Source organism: Cyclopterus lumpus, chromosome 5 (genome assembly GCF_009769545.1).
Source record: "Cyclopterus lumpus isolate fCycLum1 chromosome 5, fCycLum1.pri, whole genome shotgun sequence".
Taxonomy (NCBI): Eukaryota; Metazoa; Chordata; class Actinopteri; order Perciformes; family Cyclopteridae; genus Cyclopterus; species Cyclopterus lumpus.
In genome coordinates, this window is record NC_046970.1 from 8,880,331 (window position 1) to 8,900,084 (window position 19,754).

At 42.6% G+C, this 19,754-nt stretch overlaps 1 protein-coding gene across 1 annotated transcript in view; it reads right to left on the minus strand.

Moving 5' to 3' along the window:
* Window positions 1-16,742, minus strand: part of plxnb1b (plexin b1b) — a 93,169-nt gene extending 76,427 nt beyond the window's left edge. Inside the window, exon 1 of the mRNA XM_034532186.1 lies at window positions 16,352-16,742. The gene's annotated coding sequence lies outside the window, so the exon portion shown is untranslated. The remainder of the gene's footprint in view (window positions 1-16,351) is intronic.
* Window positions 16,743-19,754: the final 3,012 nt, after the last annotated feature.

Consider the following 19,754-nt stretch of genomic DNA (forward strand, 5'->3'; position numbering starts at 1 on the left):
GTCATCAGCTACGCCTCATCTGCCTACTTACTAATTACCACTGCTTTTTTACGAAGTGACAAAAACATTCCTGAACGAAAGAGAGCTTGAGATGTTTTAATAAGTCTCTTATCTATACACACGTACACCCATTGTGTGTGTAGAGGAATTCAAACTAAAGCCTCAAATCTATTTCCTCATGCAAGCTTGGAACACTGTTCTGTTCAATGTACCTGAGGGGTTCAGCTCTTTGAATCATTAAAACTGGCACGATATAGAAGCAAAATGTAGTGTTTCAATGCATTACCCACTAAATCATTACTACTTTGGGGAATAGAAAGTATAACTGGCGCGACAAAAACTAAAAAATAAGTGCAAAGGAATTGGACACACACACACACACACACACACACACACACACACACACACACACACACACACACACACACACACACACACACACACACACACACACACACACACACACACAGGAAGTCAGTCTGTTAACTGTGATGGATGTTTGTATAGGGGTCATACTTTCACTGGTTGCCTTCGTTTTAAGCTTGGTTTGTGTGATTGGCATGTTTAACATATCTTTGGCAATTGCCGAGAACAATATTACTTTTCCCAATGGAATCACCAAACAGTTTTACAATTTATCCAGAAAGAGACCATGAATGCGTTTGCCACGATCCATCTACCGGTTGTTGAAATGGTCAACTCCAAACCACACACAGATCAACCTCATGGTGGCGATGGAGGGAGAGAAAGGGGATCACCAAATTGCATGCATGGCAAATCCTCCAATAGTTGTGGACCTTTTACCATCTAAAATAAGACCTAACTTGCAATGAAGCTTGTTGTCATAATTTGACAATTGAAAGGTTTCAAATCCAGGGGGGTTGTAACCGAGCAACACTTGTAACCCATTCAGACCGACCGTGACACAGGTTAATCCTGCACTGAATGGGGTCAATGCACATCGCCTGACCCGGCTTTGCGACATCTGTGCTGCCGTTGAACAATATTTGACTTTGGTGAGCGGGTTTTAGTTTTTGAAATAAGATTGGAATCTATTGAGGTTCAAACATTTGAGTGACTTCCCGACTTATAAAAGAGAGTGTGTGGAAAAAGCTGAAGCTAAAACTGCATTGGCTATTTATGAGATTCATTTTCTGTAATTGTATGTTTAAACTGTAGTTGCAGGCTAGTGATTTACCTGCGACAGCGGTGTCATGTGACTGACTTGTGGGTTGAACGTGTATTGAGGGGGCATCAGTGAAAAGAGACACTCATTTTGAACACTGACACACATCTGCAGAGACACAAAGTCAAAGTCTACACCAGAGCCCCCAGTCAATCTGATTTAGACGCCTCGTTGCTCGCAGCCACCAACAATCAATTTAGTTGAAGACGATATCGAGCTTACATCAACCGCAGGCAGACCTCAAATGGTGTTCCTCAAATTCACGCAGAGCAAAGATTAAGTGTAAACTTGATTTTAGTTTTCAGAGGACGCTCAATAATGAATCGGATATGGAGCAGCGGCAAGTCCCGGGGGGCAATCAATAAGGATATCCCCCACTGACGCCGTGCCAAACCCGTGAATCCTACAGTATTTAGTACAGTTGGTCAACAGGCCAGACTCCTTTCACAAAATCAGACAGAGCAGCGTCAGTGACTTTTAGAATATAACAAGTGATTCCCATTTTTCTTTGCATAAAAATAATGTGTCAAACTGAAATGCTAAAACTGTTCCTGCGCTGTAAATCCACCCACAGAAGACTTGCATCTTAATCTGTCGGATTTGGAAAAACGGAGCCGGGCCGACGCCTAGTTTACTACAGGGCATGGTTGATTAATTTTAATTTCCTGAAAATTATGGGGAAAAGATCACATCACATCCATGCAGTGTTTCCACCATACTCTATCAGCAGTGGCAGCCAACACTCCCATGGGATTTCAAAATGTCAAATCTGATGAAATGCCAGTCACACAAGCACAGCCAATCCTGTTTTGTAAGAAAGTGAGGCTCCACACTTTCTAAAGGATGAGGCTGGTAATCCACTACTCTTGTGTGTAACTCTAAACCCTGATATATCTTCTTCCTCGTGCCGTAGAGCTTCATTATGGTCCAAAGTAAACCAGTCAATTAGACACACTGTTGCACTGAGTGACATTTTCCTTAACGTAATTACTATAAACATGGGCACTATGATTGAAGATCATGCGAGAGGATCAAAAGCGCCACAGCAGCTACTAAATGGACCTTGAGGTGAGTGTTTTGTCAAATAGAGACTATTGTTTACTTCAACTCTATTCCAGATAGATAGTTCAGCTGCTGTAAATATTCACTACTAGTCTACTAACTAATGGGTATTACATGACAGCTGGAAATGGTCCACAAGAAATACCCTTTTCCTCCTGTTTGACTAACGTTTTTTTATGTGTTTTTAATAAAATAAACATTTGACGGCAGCACCACGGTATTCTCCACAGCTCACGTTACAAACCTCACTGGTTTGTCCGTTCTGAGCTACTGTAGCAACATGGTGGACTCCATGAAGAGGACCAGCTTAGCTAACGAAAACAGGTGACTTTACAATAAGGAAAAAATTGTTCTCAATATGATATAACATTTCTGTCATGTTACATTGCGAGTACTTATGATACAGAACGTATCTATGGTTGTTTTAGACCGAGCACCTAAACATCAAAGAAATGAGAGTTTTGGCTTCACCGGTTACTTGTGAAAGAGATGACCCACACATTCAGGGTTCTAAAAGTAGATTATTATATCAGATTACAGATATAATAATCAAATATAAATAAATAACTACACAACTGCTGATTTCAATACAATACAAAATATTTCTCATTGAAAATGAGAAAAGGGGCATTTCAGAATGTTCCACTTCATTCGAAAAAAAGACCAACAGGAGGAGCAGATGGGTCAGATCATGGTTCTCTTTCTTAGATTACTCGTTTGCGTAGCCGTCCACACCTAAAATCTGCTTTTCCTGGCAAATGCATACATGTGTTTCATGACCTGCTAATGCTGTCACAGCAGCGAGGAAAATGGCTTTGATTTTAAGTAAAGCATCTCAATAAAACTGCTCAGGGCTGAGTTGACGTTTCAATGGAAAGAATGTTAATGGCACATCTAATTCCATTCAAAGATTTGAAAAGCAAATCAAATCCAGCAGAGATAAGAATCCTGCAGCAACACTAATGAGTATGAGTTCTGAATGAGACCGTCGCCTTTTGATTGCCTTCTCCTATTCAGGACATTGGGTCATGGGGTCGCTATAATAATCCGTTTGTTGCCCATGATCAATAGGCAGCAGACTGAATATGTGTAATCAATAAAGGTCCTGGGGTGGACTGGGTTGCTATGGTGACATCATCAGTATGGTATAGAGCAAGTAGCCAATTGGCTTGTGGGATTTGGAGGGAAAACTTTATTTAAAATCTCAGACTGACTTACTTATCGACAGCAGGGGTTCCTGAAGATTGAGTTTTAGAATAGAATATTTTCATATTTACATTTATTATGCTGATTGGTATGTCTACATGGCTGAACGGTCTGATTCATTCATAAAAAAAACTTGGAAGCTGCGAACCAAACATGAGTTCAGCTTGATGAAGATGGAACGCTTTCAATGTGGTTTCACACCGTCTCAGATATGTCATAGTTCATATTCCCTCTTGAAGTGTGATGTAATGAGGGGAGAGATCTAAAAACATTTCCGCTGCATTGTAGCCTAAATAGATCTGTTGGAACCCATTGGGACAGCTATGCTGAACATATATACAGGACAGACTCCTTATGCGGTGTGTTGCATAGAATGTGTGTGTTTACCTGCAACGTATGGATATGGGATGAAGACGGAAACACTGAGTTTATGTTAGAGAAAAAATCATTTATTTGGGGTACAAACTGGTTAATGCTTACAACCAGAATCGATTACATCACACCTGTTTGATACCAATATATACATGTTTAGGATTGTTTAGTCTGCATGTAGCTGTTCTGGTATTTTGGCCATTTCTGGCTGATCTTCTGAGGACTGATTAGGCCTGTACAAACTGTTTGACTGACATGCATTTTCCACTATGACTCGCTACTTTCAACCTGAAGGAGGTGTATTCAGAGTAACGAACACATTCATCCTTATTCCAAGCCATCATATGAAGAGAAAATTATTACACACAGCAAAACTAGAGAAGCTCTCATATCCCATCCATGTTTACCCTCTGAGCGAGAACAGCCCTGTACAAAACTAAGATAACAATAGGCAATGTGCAGGTGACAAATGTGAGCTCATAACTCAAGTCTAAAAGTCAAGGCATGTGATAATTAACCATGAGTCTTGAGCTGCTCCAGAAACACATTAGAAACTGTTTCCACAGTTTCTAATGTGTTTCTGTAAAACGCAGCAATAATGTTAAACAGTAAGGGTAGTTAGAGCTGTAAAATGTTTACTGCTCCATCGCTGATCATCGTTCCTGCTGAGTAACGCATGAGGTAAACCACCAACATTTTACTGCCCGAATTCTTTGAGTATACAAAGACAAACTAAGTAAGCGGAGGCCTAGTACATTTTAAGGATGCAAAACTGTTTTTATTTTATTTCAGACAATTATGGTATTTTTATTTGATTGTTTGGTTTGTCCGTTCAGGGCTACGGTAAAAACATGGCGGTGCAACATGGCGCACTACGTGTAGTGGTCCTGCTGATTCTTTACAGGTTATTATACACTAATGAAACATAAACAAAAGCCTTTAATACAACAATATGTATTTAAACAGTCTCAATATGTTGTGACTAGTCTGGTTTTATCAGAAGGATGCCTGCAGGTCCTGGGACATGGGCTGAGTTGACGTTTCAATGGAAAGAATGTTAATGGCTGATGGCCTGAGAGTCTACTGATGATCTATCTACAGGACAGAAAAGAGAAATAAAAACTGAATAAAGATGCTGATAAAAGCCCATTATTGAAACAAATACAAATAAAGGAATACATTTATGATTAAATACATTTTCATCAGCTAGACTGTTCCAGTCAAACAAAAACTAGATCAGGTAACATGAAATAGTGATATGTGCAGGCCATTCCTACATCATTACTTATTTGACAAATTGTTTACATAATGGCTTTGTTTCAAAAGACCTTTTAGGGAAAGTCATTGTGTTTTTGATTGAATACATTCTTTACAGTGTAAAAGGTTGCGAGGGTGACTGACTGGTATGCATGGTTTAGATTGACACCATGCAAATGAACCACAATATCCCACCTACATGTCAAACATTATGAGTCTACACCAATGCGATTAAGAATGAACCCACAGTATATTAGGAATTACTGAAAGAGATTCAGACTTTCTAGGTTGAGCTTTATACATTCACATCCATGCACATGTTTGGTCTTTACAAACATAATTCTAAATGCTAAAATGACATTAGATGAGAAATTGCAGCAAACAGCAGCTGACCCGCATGCCAATCAGCTTGTTGGGCGAACCTCAGGTCATGTTGCTAACCGAGTGCGGCTAAAGGTTTCCGGGCTGAATCTACTCTTGTGGACTTCCGTTCCGCATTATGAGCATCATCTACATACCATGACCCTGGGACCGCGCCGGTTCGGTAAGAATACACCAACCGTTGCAGAGACAATCGTTCTTTGTGCTTTCCAACTACAGTTTTCTTTTAACCATTACCACTAAGTTACCATCTAATTGAGATTAGTATATTTATTACATCGAATATACAGCAATGAAACGGAAAGCTTTGCTATTTACTAGCTCGTGATAGCGAATGGTCTTCTCCCCGGCTCTGTGTCACTGCAGGACGGGCGGCGCATGCAGATGAACGGCGGCCCTTTGCCGGGGCTCCACACTCGCCAGCTGAGCGGTACGAAGGGAAGCCATTCGTCTGCCTGTGCTGCAGCGCCGGTTGGGAATCAGCAGAGCTCCACTCTGGTGGCATTACATGACCGGGCGTTCTCAATCCACTTGACGAGGGCGGCTCCAACCAAAAGGTGCTTTGCCCCGTAAACATTAATTTTTTCACTGACAGAAAATTACTTTTCTTTTTCCTCCGTTATGATTTCCATGTGATCGCGGCATCAGCTTTAGGAAGCCAGCCAGAAGAAGACTGGCTCCAACAAGGCAAAGTGTCATGGGAGTAAAGGGCAAAAAAAGACAAATGAATTAACGTTAGCCTACCGTAGTTTTTTAATGTTTTCCATAATGTCAATTAAAAGACCCAAATTGAACACTGAAGCAGACTACTTATATTTGAAGAATTTTACCAACATTTCTATAGGAATGATTCTGTCCCAAGCATTTTGGTCCATATAAGTGGTTGGTCAATGTAACCAAGATCAGTGGAAGTAGTTTCTACTGTGCTGAACGGCTGTTTGAGTTACATGAACTTGGGAGGTGGGGCGAACAGCAGAACAACCCATACACTGACAACAACCCACCCCCCACCAGAGTGCTCCATAACCCTGGAAACAGAGGCCTGGTTCATTTGCAGCCAGATTAAAGATACCGAGGTTGAGCGGGTGGAAAAGATTATTCCTAGTAAGCAAAAAAAAAAACGTAAGCTCTCCCATTAATAACAGGAAGAGAGCGTTATTTATGAAAGCTGCCTCAAGGCTCATTGGGATACACACAGAAGTCTAGTATGTTGTGAGCTATTACATTACAACTTTCACACTGAGACGGGCCCCTAATTCCCAGTCCGGAGTATTCACCGTGTGTGCAGACACACGGTGCATACTCCGGACAGGGAATTAGTCGCACAGCGTGGTTCTGGTTGTATTTGCCAGGATTACAGTACAGTAAACGAGGAACGGAACCAACATTTTAGATCGGCTTAAGGAATGTCTAAATCAAAGTCTCGTAAATCCAGCCCAGTCTGAGCAACAGTGCAGCCTGTATATTGCGACACTGTGCTCAGCTTACCAGCGAGTGGCAAAGGTTGCCAGGAAACACTGTGGGCTCACGAGGCGTTCACATTCGCACGTAAACACGCACAGATGCAGTTGCATATTCATACAAACATTTCAACAGGAGCCTGAGTACCTCTGCGCTGAAGAAAGAAGAGAAAAAGTCCTGTTGAGGGAGCATTGTGTCAATTGAAGGATAACAGAGCCCCGTGACCCCTGACCCCAGTGGGAGTGTGAACCAACAGGAAATGTTACATGATAGGCAGGTTGTTATAAAATACCGCTCTTCCGAGGCAACATGTCTCCCATCTGTAAATGACAAGTGACACTTTAACAGGATAACATAAGGTTACCAGTAGCTCCCAGTAACAGCAGCAATGATGGCAAAAAGGTTATGACATGGATTTTATAGAATTCAAAATACCAAATACTGGCTTTTCTGACGTGAACACTTGCTGCTTTTCTCCTTTTCATCCAACTGCAAGCTGAAACCTTTAGGTTGAACAAATCTTAACTCTAGGTCCACATACTTTGAATTTTCCAGGGCGTCCAACTGTTTTTGAAATGATAAAAGAACTTATTATGTTTGACTTGTTAAAACGTTTGAGCAATAGTATATTGTGATGGGCATGTGTCATTGCTTATATCAAGTTAAATAAATGAATGGATTAATTGATCGTTTGAACAACTGCATTGCTAAATAAAAAGAGATATCTACTGAGCAAAATACTTTTTAACGGTTGCAATTCTAAATAATTTCTTGTAGTTTTTGCTCTTACTTTGATGAGTACATGACCAACTGTGGGGTGGGAAAAATGTATGGAGATTGCTTATGAGCCAATTTAAAGCCTACTTTCTCATTTCAAAAGGCATGGCATCCCTTGATATCCACCTTGCATACTGAAAGTTAGGTACGGTCATTTCAGACATCCCTGGGACCAGCAGCCGGCCAAGGGCCTGAACTTTTAGCACGCTTGTCCAGCGCTCGTCTTTGGCTTTTCCATAGCAACCCCCCCCCTTTTCCCAGGACAGAGATCCCTCCCACATGGGCGTTTAAAGGGAGTTAGGGGAGGGGTGAGTCGATTTAGGGGGTGCTGTCTTGAGAAAAAGGGTGTTTCTAAGGAAACTAAGCGCTCACTGTTCTCTAGGAGCTTTCATGGTTGCCACTTGGCAACAGTCAGCTGTCGGTATTTCCAAATGCTGCTTTTCACGCATGCCCGCGTGTCACGAAAAGCCACACACACGAGGTCAGTGGGAAAAAAAGTGGCTAGTCACCACAGCAGATGCCCCTTGTATTGTTTCCACTGGAGTCGAAAGGCAAAGCTAGCTTGCCTGACGTCATGTAAATGATATTCAATTTCAAGCGCGTTCCTTCGTCCATTCGTTTCAAATCATAATCCCAGATGAATGGCCACCTGTCTGAATGCGGCCATGTGATGCAAAGAACAATTTGGCAAGCACAAAAGCAATTTCACACCGCTTACCAGTCCCTGAACCTGCCCACAAATCTCCCAAGTGTCAAAATCAACATACTCCAACAAACTCCAACAAACTCTTGAGTGAATTACAAGGTAAATTCCCAAAGTTTAATTTGAAAAGTGTTTTTTGGATGCCGAAGTCCGGACGCTTGAGGTTATCTCCCATATGGTGGACACTCCCTTTTCAGCCACACCTACTCACCTGTCCTTTCTCTGAGGAGACAGAAGGAGTCTGCAGTAAACACCAGCTGTTCATCAACTGACAGACAGGGGAGGAGATACTCTCATCCTCCACCCTCACTCCGTGAGGTATGCCTACACCTCTCTAATCCCCACTTTTTCCACAAACCCTCTCTGGTTGGCTGGTCTTTTCAGCCTCCTCTTAAACAAAAGAAACAAAAGGTTGCAGGGCCACTTTCCCTCTTTACCTCCCTGTGGAGACAAGAGGAAGGGGGTACAAGACCTGCAGACCACCCCTTCCATGGCTGCAGAGACCCAGCTCAGTAAAAAGTGTCCAAATTATTTCACCAACACCTGCAAGGAACATGCCTAGCATTCTAGCATTGTGCAGCATCTCTGTGCAGGATGTAGAGGAACGTGCAGGTGCTGACAGTTTAAGGAGATACTGCTCCAGTCCAAAGAGAGTGGAAAAATGGGTGCGAGAATTAATTCATGGTGTGTTCATGTACTTTGAAAGCGGGAAAAACAAGCTGGAGTTTTAGACCTTGAGTTTTTGTGGAGTGGGGCTATTTTGCCAGCTTTACCCTTGGAGACATTTTCCAGTGTTGGGCTTTGCGATGAGATCACACAGCCCTCTTCACTAACATGTAGCCATTGTTTAGTGTTCTGCCTTCATTTCCATCCTAATTAAGAAGGGTAGCCTTTAAAAAAAAAAAAAGATGATGCCAGTAGCAAACCCTGAAAGTGATAACAATGCCAAAAGAGTACTTTACTTGATACCCACCATGTGAATGGAGGCTGTGTGTGTGTGTGTGTGTGTGTGTGTGTGTGTGTGTTTTGGCTGGCTAATTGATGCCGCGCTGCACAATGCTTATACAGCGCTCACCGCTGACTGCATCGACTTGGAAGCTATCGCATGCCGACACCCTGCCCAATGCTCAGGAGGTGATACTTAATGCAAGTTTCAGCTATACTTTCAGGGGTTGCTGGCAGAACTGTTGATCTCGACTAGCTCAAGCGGCGTTATTATTTCAGCTTTTTATTTCAGAAACAAAAGTTATATTACTATACAGCACAGACTAGTGCATATGTTGTGAATCTTTGTCAAAAGCCACTAAATGTCATTCATGTTGCCTAGTTTAACATTATTTAGCTGTAGATATGTGAGCAATATGAGATATGTGATGATAGTAATATAGTGTTACAGCAGACATCACTATTACTAGTATTTTGAACAGCTTAAATGAGACCTTCTGCCTTCGCCCTATGTCAGCTGGGATAGGCTCCAGCGCCCCCGCGACCCTAATGAGGATAAGCGGTATTGAAAATGGATGGATGGATGGATAAATGAGACCTGCTTTGGGCATTAATCAGACCTTCTACCACAGTATAGTAAAACTAAAAGCAGAGCGTTGATGACTTCAAAACTATTCAGACCCTCTTATCATTTTAGATATGAGTCAATGACGACCATTGCAATGCACAAAAACTGTTAAAATGTTTGAAATTACTTTTGACAACAATCTTTTTCATCGATTACTTGGTATCAACTATTATAATTGATCGCCAACTTGTTAAATAATCAATTAATTGGTTTGAATGATTGCAGCATTCTAAATGTGAATATCTTCTGGTTTCTTTACTCCTCTTGACAGCTAAACTACATATTTGAGATGTAGACAAAACAAAACATTTAGGAACATTTCCCCATTTTCTGGACCTAAATACATTTTGAGTGGTAACTTAGCTGTGACCACCAAGCCAAGAGCAGAATCTACTTATCTAATTGTGTGTGTGTGTATTATCTGTGTTTAAAATTAGGGTCCATTCGGATCAGATTTAGATTAGGCGCCGTCTTAACCTACAGCTTAGGTTAAGGGTAGAGGAACTAATGTCTTTCAGTGAAGGACAACATGAATACAGAAAGAACAACAATGTGAGCATGTTTGTGTGTATGTATAGCGCTCCCTCCACCCTCACTTGCCCCAGGTGGAGGTCTCATCTTCTCATGGCGAGCGCGGTGACAAAGCTCCTCTCATACCTGTCACCCTATCTCGCCAGCCGGGCCCCTTTCTCCGTGGGTCTACGACAAACAGGCTGCCTCAGCCCCGCAGACGGATAGGAAATGATACGGCAGCACGGGTATGCATGAATGCAGACACGGGGGAATACTGACAGAAACGAGAGCTTCGGAAAAGTGTCACGTATTGAGCTCGGAGGGACGAATCGTGGAAAGGAAGGGCGGGCTGCAATTGCTTGAGTCTTGCAAGAAAGAGTGATGTGTGGAGGTTGTAGAGGGTATGAGAGCGAGAAAAAGGGCATGCGGCTTTCTGTTTATCTATATTCTAAACAGGGTACTCAACTGTATTCTACACAGGGTATTCTACTGTATTCATGGACGTGGTCACACATGTTCAGAGACATTTTCATCACTGGCTATTTAGGCCACGTGGATTTGGGAGTATGCTTTGGGTGAATATGTAGCAGTTGCTGTAAGGAATAAGCTTGATAGAATCAAAAATGAGAGCTATAGCTAATTAAGAATGATCCACTGAGTTGGGAACAAATTGAATGATTGATGAGGTTTGTACAAAGTGTTATCTTTAGCTTCAACTCACTGTTGACGAGGAACAGAAGTGACTTTTTGGCTTGTTTTTTGCCAAACACGCTCCTTGGGAGACATAGCTAAATTCTCTCTGTACGTTTGCATTGGGATTGTACCCCTGTAGACTGTTATTCAAAGAACATAGCCGTGCATCGTTTGTACTAATTAGCTTTAAAAGTGCTCCAACTGTCACTCTCCAAAAGCTCAAATTATACTTTCCAAATCGGTCTGGATAAATGAAGCAGACTTTTACTTATTGGAAACTCAGAATAACTCCTTCCTCTTAGTTTCCTCATTCACCACACCAGGACCTTTTTTAATTCTACATCCCCATTACCTCTCCCACCTTTCAGTCGCTTCCATTGCATCACATATAGGACTGGATACTTTTCCACACAAAATATTGCTCAAACTCATTTCATTCCTCAAAATGAGCCAAACTTTTCAAGTGATTCATCTCAACACAAACCTCAACACAAGGACTTCAACTACGTGTTTTACTCCTCATGTTCCAGTAAATGTTTGACATAGAAATCCCTTCAAGTGTAATGTGTGTCAATGATATTAGTGAGTAAATGAGTTCTTCTCAGTAAGTAAACCATCACATCACGTGTACTCCTGCTTTAACACTGACCTTCAGTAAACACACGCGCTTCATTCAAGGCACTATTGAAACACACATACACACACACACACAGCTTACCCTCAACAGTTAATAATTCACACTCACACAGAGCACTTCACTTGCTGCTTCAAAGAGATTTCAACACTCAAATCTATTCTACAATCCACAGCACTGCGTTTTTCTGGGTCTCCATTTACATATCTGAATACTGAACAGCCTACCCGGACTAATTAAACCCTCAGAGAATCCTGAGGAGCGTTATCACTCTTCTCGTTATCAAAGAAAATACCCCCCCCCCCAGCCCAAAAAATGAAGGCTTTGCCGAATCATTTAACAGACACAGAAGGACCGGAGCGTCATCCTGCCCGACTTAAGATTTTAAATGTTCATCGTAAGCAATATGCAGGGAGATCCGAGTTCCCAGGCACCTCCTCTTACCAGCCTACCAAGTAGCACAGAAAGACGAGAAACCATCATATATTCATGGTGCTGCTGTAACTTCGAGGGGATCTTTCAAATCAGCCTGAAACTCTACATCAATATGCAAAAGAAAAGAGAAAAAAATCACCCCCTTTGGGTTGTCTTTTTACTTTTATCTCAACGTCTGTGTGCGCATAAACACGGTCACACAAAACAGAACAAATATTCACATCATTGACAATAAGCGACACTTTGAGTTATACTGTACTCTCCTTAGATGAGGCTATATTTAAAGCCTGCTATCTTGAGGTGTCCTACAGCGTGCTGGTGGTATCTAAGGGAGGGGCACCTCGTATCAGATTCTGTGCCCGTCTTTTATCCCTCTGCTCAGGGGTTTGCACCACCAGCATATTGTCCCTAATCTTGGTGCATCTGTTGGCTTACAAAGTCCCATTAAACAGCCAGACCGCTCTGATAAGGTTACTGACTTAATGCTCAGTGACATAATTAAATTGAGTATTTAATCTGGGCATGAGGGAGGGCCTGAAGTTCTCCCTCAAGCCCTCTTTTTCCATTCTTTACATACCTTATTTCTGTCACTTATCACATCTAAATTCAATTAAATTAATTTTGTATAGCCCAAAATCACAAATTTGCCATCAGAGGGCTTTACAATCTCTACAGATAAGACATGCTGTCCCGGGACCTCACATCGGTTCTGGAAAAACTCCCCCCAAAAAAAGCTTTACATGGGAGAAAAAGGGACGAAAATGCAACACTACAAAAACTATGAAAATATGCAATTGTCGGGGGGGGGTGAAAGGTTTTAACACTATGTGCTTCCTGCAGTTCCTCCATCTGCCCGGCACAGAACACACAAGCAGTCGACACCCAGCCCCTATTCACCTTTTGACCTTTGGCACCTTGACTGTAGCAGAAAATGTGTGAGGGGGGAAGTCTTGTTTATTGGAGAGGCACTTTACCACCTCTGCTGTCACAAATCACGTCTGCTGTTAGGCTCAATGCAGCCATTGGTAAGAGTGGTGGCTGCTCATTGGTCAAGTGAAATTAATTATTTCTAGTTCAATGCTGAGAAAAGTGTTTAAAAGGTTTAAAGTTTCTGCTTAAAAGAGGTAAATCTGCCACATTTTATGTGGATTTCCAATCAGTGTTAATGTTAATTGAAGCAATAAAGTTCTCCTTGAGTGCTACAATGACCCTGAAGAGCGTACTTCTCCTGCTAGCGGACTCGGACAGACATGTACTGGGATGCATTGCGTGGAGATTACGCCACTCGCAGGGTCCCCTGGCCATATCCTCTTGGCCTCTGCCTCTTTTCTCCAGCCGTATCTTGTGGCTCCAATAAATACATCCGATTGGATTCCGCCCAAACTCTGTAAAATGTATCTCCTGTAGCATTTAGAGCGTGCTCCCCTTGCTACCAAGATAACTCCAAGCTGAAACAGGCTGTAGCTCTGCCTACAACTACGTCACTGTCACGTTAATGAGCACGCTGGATGCAGGAAGAACAGATCTTGCAGCTGGACATCCACATAAAAAGGGGGCATATTTTCCCTTTAACTACGGTTTTCCTTTTGTTATTTCACAAATACAACAGAACATAAGAATATGATCAAATGCACCTGCAATTCTAAATTTGTTAACGTTTTTCTAAACCAAAATGATTGAAACATCAAATAGTCCCCTTTATTGATCTGGCACTCTTTCCAAATTCCATTTAATTCCATCTCAGGTCAGCACAGGTCAAGCCTTTAAAAAGGTCAAATGTGCTTGCCATAATGACGCCATTTACACACAGGGCCAAAGGTCATTTAACCAGACAGCTACGGGTCCTGGTGTCTGACTTTATGCAGGTACAAGAAGAAGAACGTGCTGGCTACTGGTTCTGCATGGGGGTTGGGGGGGGGGTCTATGAAAACATGTGCCCCACTTAAACATGCTCTCTAATGGCACACACTCATAATCTGACACGAAGCACAGCTTAGATTTGAGGAAGCAATGAAAAGCTTTACTTATAGTTGTCACACTGGACTATTTGTCCACCAGCTGCAGTCTATTGTTACTTTAGTGCTTGAACACGGGATAATTTGGTTGGGTGCAAAACAAAATAAACCATGTTTCAATGCTTCAAATGTGCGAGGGCAAAAACATTTTTTACTTCACGGTTTTAAAAATAACGGAATACCAGAAAATGGTTAATCTTAGACTGTTTTATACAATCATTTGTAGCTATTAACCAATATAGGGCTGCACATCTTTAAAATAAACAAACAGGAAACTAAAAGTAAATGTGAGAAACCTGAATATGAGCATTCATTTAGAAGTTAAGACAAACACACCCTAGACCTAGCAGCCACAATGTCTGGGCACACCCTACTCCTAATGCTACCAACAATCTAAAATAAATGAGCATTCATCATCATCATCATCATCATCATGCGGGGATATTCACTCTCATTTCCCGGCTTATTCTAAGCCACCAATTCTGTTACGAGGCAATAGGAGCAGATGGCTGGTTTAAGAAGGCACCAAACTGAGAGGAGACCATCACCCATGGGACCCAATAACACAAAAGGTCACACACTCTCACTGGCAGCCCCTGTGATGGAGCGCCAACTATGACACTTGTAACCAAGCGTGAACAGTCAAATATGTTATAACAACATGAAGACCTGCATCTGACCCTTTGATCTTAAGGACCTCCATTATCATTTGCGGTTCATGCCGTTTAATTTGAATAGGAAGGTGACATTTGTGATGGGAAGATTACTAAATAGCTTACGCTTTTCCTGAAAGAACAATCCTCCTGTATTGCAATACAGATTTCGGCTCATACCAATCCTGCAGAATGCAAGTCGTTTCACGCACAATGTTGACCCCCCCCCCCCCTGATTCTCTGAGGCACGCTGAGTTGAAACGTGAACAGAAAATCAGTGAACAAGATGACCAATTCTTTTTTTTGTGTATGGATGAACGGAATTACTCAACCGAAATGTAAAATGCAAGATATGTTATACGACTTAGCAGAGCTCTCTGGTCAATTCGGCACACACATTATGGCATATTTAAAGTCGGACTGACCTGTTCATCGCACATCCATCATTCCCCTACATAGTGCACCGTGGTGGCTGTCGGAAAGAATACTTTTTTGTAACATTCATTGTTTTGGGATGAAGTAACGTGACACCGAGGTTGGTTTGTAACCCAGCGGATGCTGTGCCTGTAAATTAAATCAATGCCAGCGTCACTTTTTTTTTTTTTTTTTTTTTAAGATACCGTTAAATGGCGGACGGACACGGGCACACACACACACACACACACACGCACACACGCACGCACGCACGCACGCACGCACGCACGCACGCACACACACACACACACACACACACACACACACACACACACACACACACACACACACACACACACACACACACACACACACACACACACACACACACACACACACACACACACACACACACACACACACACACACACACACACACACACACACACACACACACACACACACACACACACACACACACACACACACACACACACACACACACACACACACACACACACACACACACACACACACACACACACACACACACACACACACACACACACACACACACACACACACACACACACACACACACACACACACACACACACACACACACACACACACACACACACCTTAGGAAATGTTGAGCGCTGACGCTCGCGCCTCGGGGCGACGCCGCCTCGAGGGTGTTGTGTTGGGTAAAGCCAACTCAACTTTGGGCGCTTCGGAAGGCTAAACGTACGAGGTTTCACGAGCCTAAACACGAGAGATAATAAAGTCGGCACGGGTTCAAACACGCACACGTTCATGGAGAAAAGTTACTCCAAGTACCGTCGCGACTTCATTGATATCTCTGTTCACACGAATGAGGCTTCACCATTCAGAGGAATACGAATAGGAAAGAAACATACGCAGTTTGGATTTTCACGGAGCAAAATAACAAGAGTGTAAATTATGTTTCACGGAGGTGGACTAACGATAGTTACACCGCCCTGACTGCCACTCACCTTGCCCCGGGGACAACTCTTCAGTCACTTGCTCCCAACGCTGGTTTACTCCTCGTTCTGGCGACGCAAACACGTTCTCGCTGGTTTCATTGAGAGTATCCCATGTGTCTGCGACCGGTGCTGGGAAACGTTATGCAGACCAATCCGCCAGGACCGATAACGTGATTCTCACAAATCCCATTGTCGCTCAGTCCAGGCGTGCAAATGTCCTCTCGGGCATCAAACTTTCACTAGTTTACACACCTAGCGCCTGAGTGAGAGGAGAGACAAAAAAATAGCGCGCTTAGTCCATGTAGTAAAAAGTGATACTTGGCAATGTTTATTTTCCTCTGCCTGGTTTTACTCGGCAGGTTTCTTCCCCCACATGTAGCGGGTGAGTGGTGGTGGTGGGAATGGTTTGGTGCTGCGCTGAGCGCCCAGCACTCCAAGAGGTTTGGCAAAGAGAGAGGTATCATGCTGCCTTCACGGGCTCCTTGTTTTTCCTATATCCCAACTAGAACGCAAAGTAGGCACTGTGCTCATTGAGAAGAACAATTATAATTTGTGGTGCATAATGGTGGAAAGAAAACCCTGTTAAAATAGCTATCAAAAACACATATCGAGCACATCTTTGCACTCTCTGCTAACAAAACGAAAGGAGACATTATTCGTAGAGGAATTATAAATAAGTGACCAGTGTCCAGGGAGCCAGGCTCATCAATATCTTCACTCAGACGATACCTATTCTGCTCTGGTTGATAAAGGGGAGCATTTACTGAACTCATGTGGTGACAAGTGTGTGCTTCCAATATTTCCCCCAGCCAGTGAAGGCAGCATGCGCAACTCGGGTAAATGACTGGTACGTGACAGACTCCTGCTGGCCAACCAGAGACATGCATCCCATACTGCTGTCATGATTTGATCCCCACCGTTTGTCACTTCACAGCCCTCCACTTAAACACAAAAGCTTACAGTTTTCTTCTAAATACATGTGTTCAGAGATTAAGTTGATGACTGGAAGGGGGAAAGCTATGATGTAAATAAATCAATGTATTAACATTAACTTAAACGTATCTCTCTCCAGCACCCCTGGGGATGCACCCCAATTTAAATACCACTGCTTTTGAGATTCTATACTCTATACATCAATTATTACACGGGAATGAAAGAGTTGAATCACCAGTCTGCATCTATAATGCAGCATGAAACAACATGAAGTGTTAAGCTAGTTTGATTGGAACTGAAGCTGCAAATATTCCCTGTGCTCCATGATGCTGTCTGGGGTCCAGTCCTCATCCGATCCTCCATTTACAGAGGACGTGTCTCGCTCCGAGACTTCAGATCCATATCAATGGGGACCACACAGAGATCACAAAACCTGACGCACACACTTGTCATCTTTAACGCGGCTCTCTGTATCTTTGTCCTCTCTTGTGAAAAGAAGCCTTTCATCCCCACTCTCTTGATTCTACTGTAATGAGGACTGGAGCTAGATAAGCAACACACACTTCAAAGATAACTCAGCCCCGCCCCCCATCTCCAGTTCAAAGGCTAGACAACAATAGTAGTGTCTACTCTGCTCTTACAATACAGTGTATTATCAATGTTGTGATATCCATTTATAAATTCATGTCAGTCCATACCATAATCAAAACATTATATACATTTTGTCGTTAATATTTCAGCATAATTATGTCAGAGATAAACAGCAAAAATATACAATATCAGCATTAGACAATACATACATATACACAATATTAAGTAATATTGTGTATATGTATGTATTGTCTAATGCTGATATAAAAAATATGACTGTAAGGAGAGTAGGTTTCAAGCAGGGCCACGGCAGCAGGCGCAAACACGATCCAGCTGTAACCCCTATCCATGGAAACCTGCAAGATCTGAAAGAACAGAAACTCCAAGGAAGAAGCCAAGTTAGTAATGTGCATTAATGGGACACGAATGTATACAGATGTGAGAGAGAAGAGGAGAAAGGAGCCTAACTATAAACCTGATCCAGCCCTAACTATAAACCTGAGTCCGCTCTAACTATAAACCTTAACTATAAGCGCTATAAAAGAGGAAAGTCTCAGGTCGACTCTTAAATGTGCATGTATTATTGGCTAACATGTTCCAAGCATATAAGAGGTCCGGCATACACCGGAAAACATAACACAAGAGAAGTAAAGAGAACAACCCATCTAGTGGACACTCCCAAATCTCATGGTCAGAAAACCAAAGGAAAAAGAAGTCGTGGACATTGGGTTTGACGAACCAGTGAGCTTGAGGGAAGGAATTATGCCAGTGCACAAACAACACAGAAATGAGCTATTAATACAACAGGTTGGAGACCATTTAGAACATGTCAGAAGCACCACTGAAAGGTGCCATATATAAGATTGTGAGCAATTGTATTGCCTCCAGATGTCTCAACATAGTGACAGCTAAATACAAAACACTGTATGTAACTTTTTTTGAAGTTGATGGTTCCATCTCAGACAAGATTCTAGAGGGACGCCTCAGTCCGTGTGGCTGGCTGTTTGCGTGGATTCGTGTGTACGTTTCTCAGCACAGGCCTGTATTCACAGCCCAGTGATTCAGAAAAGTGAGTTTGAAAAGTAGAGTGTGAATGGACATGTCTGTCCTTGTGAAAAACACTGAGCCATTCATCCCCAAAGTTCAGACACACACACAGCTCTGGGCCACTCTGAGAAGAAACTCTATAAAGAGGAGAGAGAAGCTGGGCAGGCATTGATGGGGTTGAGCGGGTGGAAGGCGGGCTCCTAGGGCTGGGGGAGGTGTGGGTAGGAGTGGAGCAGAGGATAACCTTCCCCCTCCCACTATGTTCATTATCACGTAACCAAACAGGGACAGACTCTCAAGTCTGCTCTCATGTTCTTTAACACATCACTGATGGGAATAAAGACTCACCCTTCAAAAACCTGTCTCTCCACTCTCCATCAAGGTTCATGGAGAACGTTTAGGAAAAGTTCTGGAGGAAATGGCAATAACGTTCGAAGATGCTCTAATAATGTTAAGAAATCCTTTCAGAAATGCTGCATCCACATCTGATGGGCCCTAGTGCACGCTATTAAGTAGGGCCTTTATGCACACGACTGAGATGGGGCCTAGTGCACAGTATTGAGACAGAACCTAGTGATACAGGTCTTTGTACACACTATTAATGAAGGCCTTAATGCACACTATTAAGACAGGCCTTAGTGCACACTATTGATAAAGACCTTAGTACACACTATTGATACAGGCCTTGGTACACACTATTGAGACAGGCCTTAGTGCACACTATTGAGAAAGGCCTTAGTGCACACTGTTGAGGCAGGAACTAGTGCACACTATTCACACAGGCCTTAGTGCACTATATTGAGACAAACCTTATTGCACACTATTGATACAGGCCTTTATG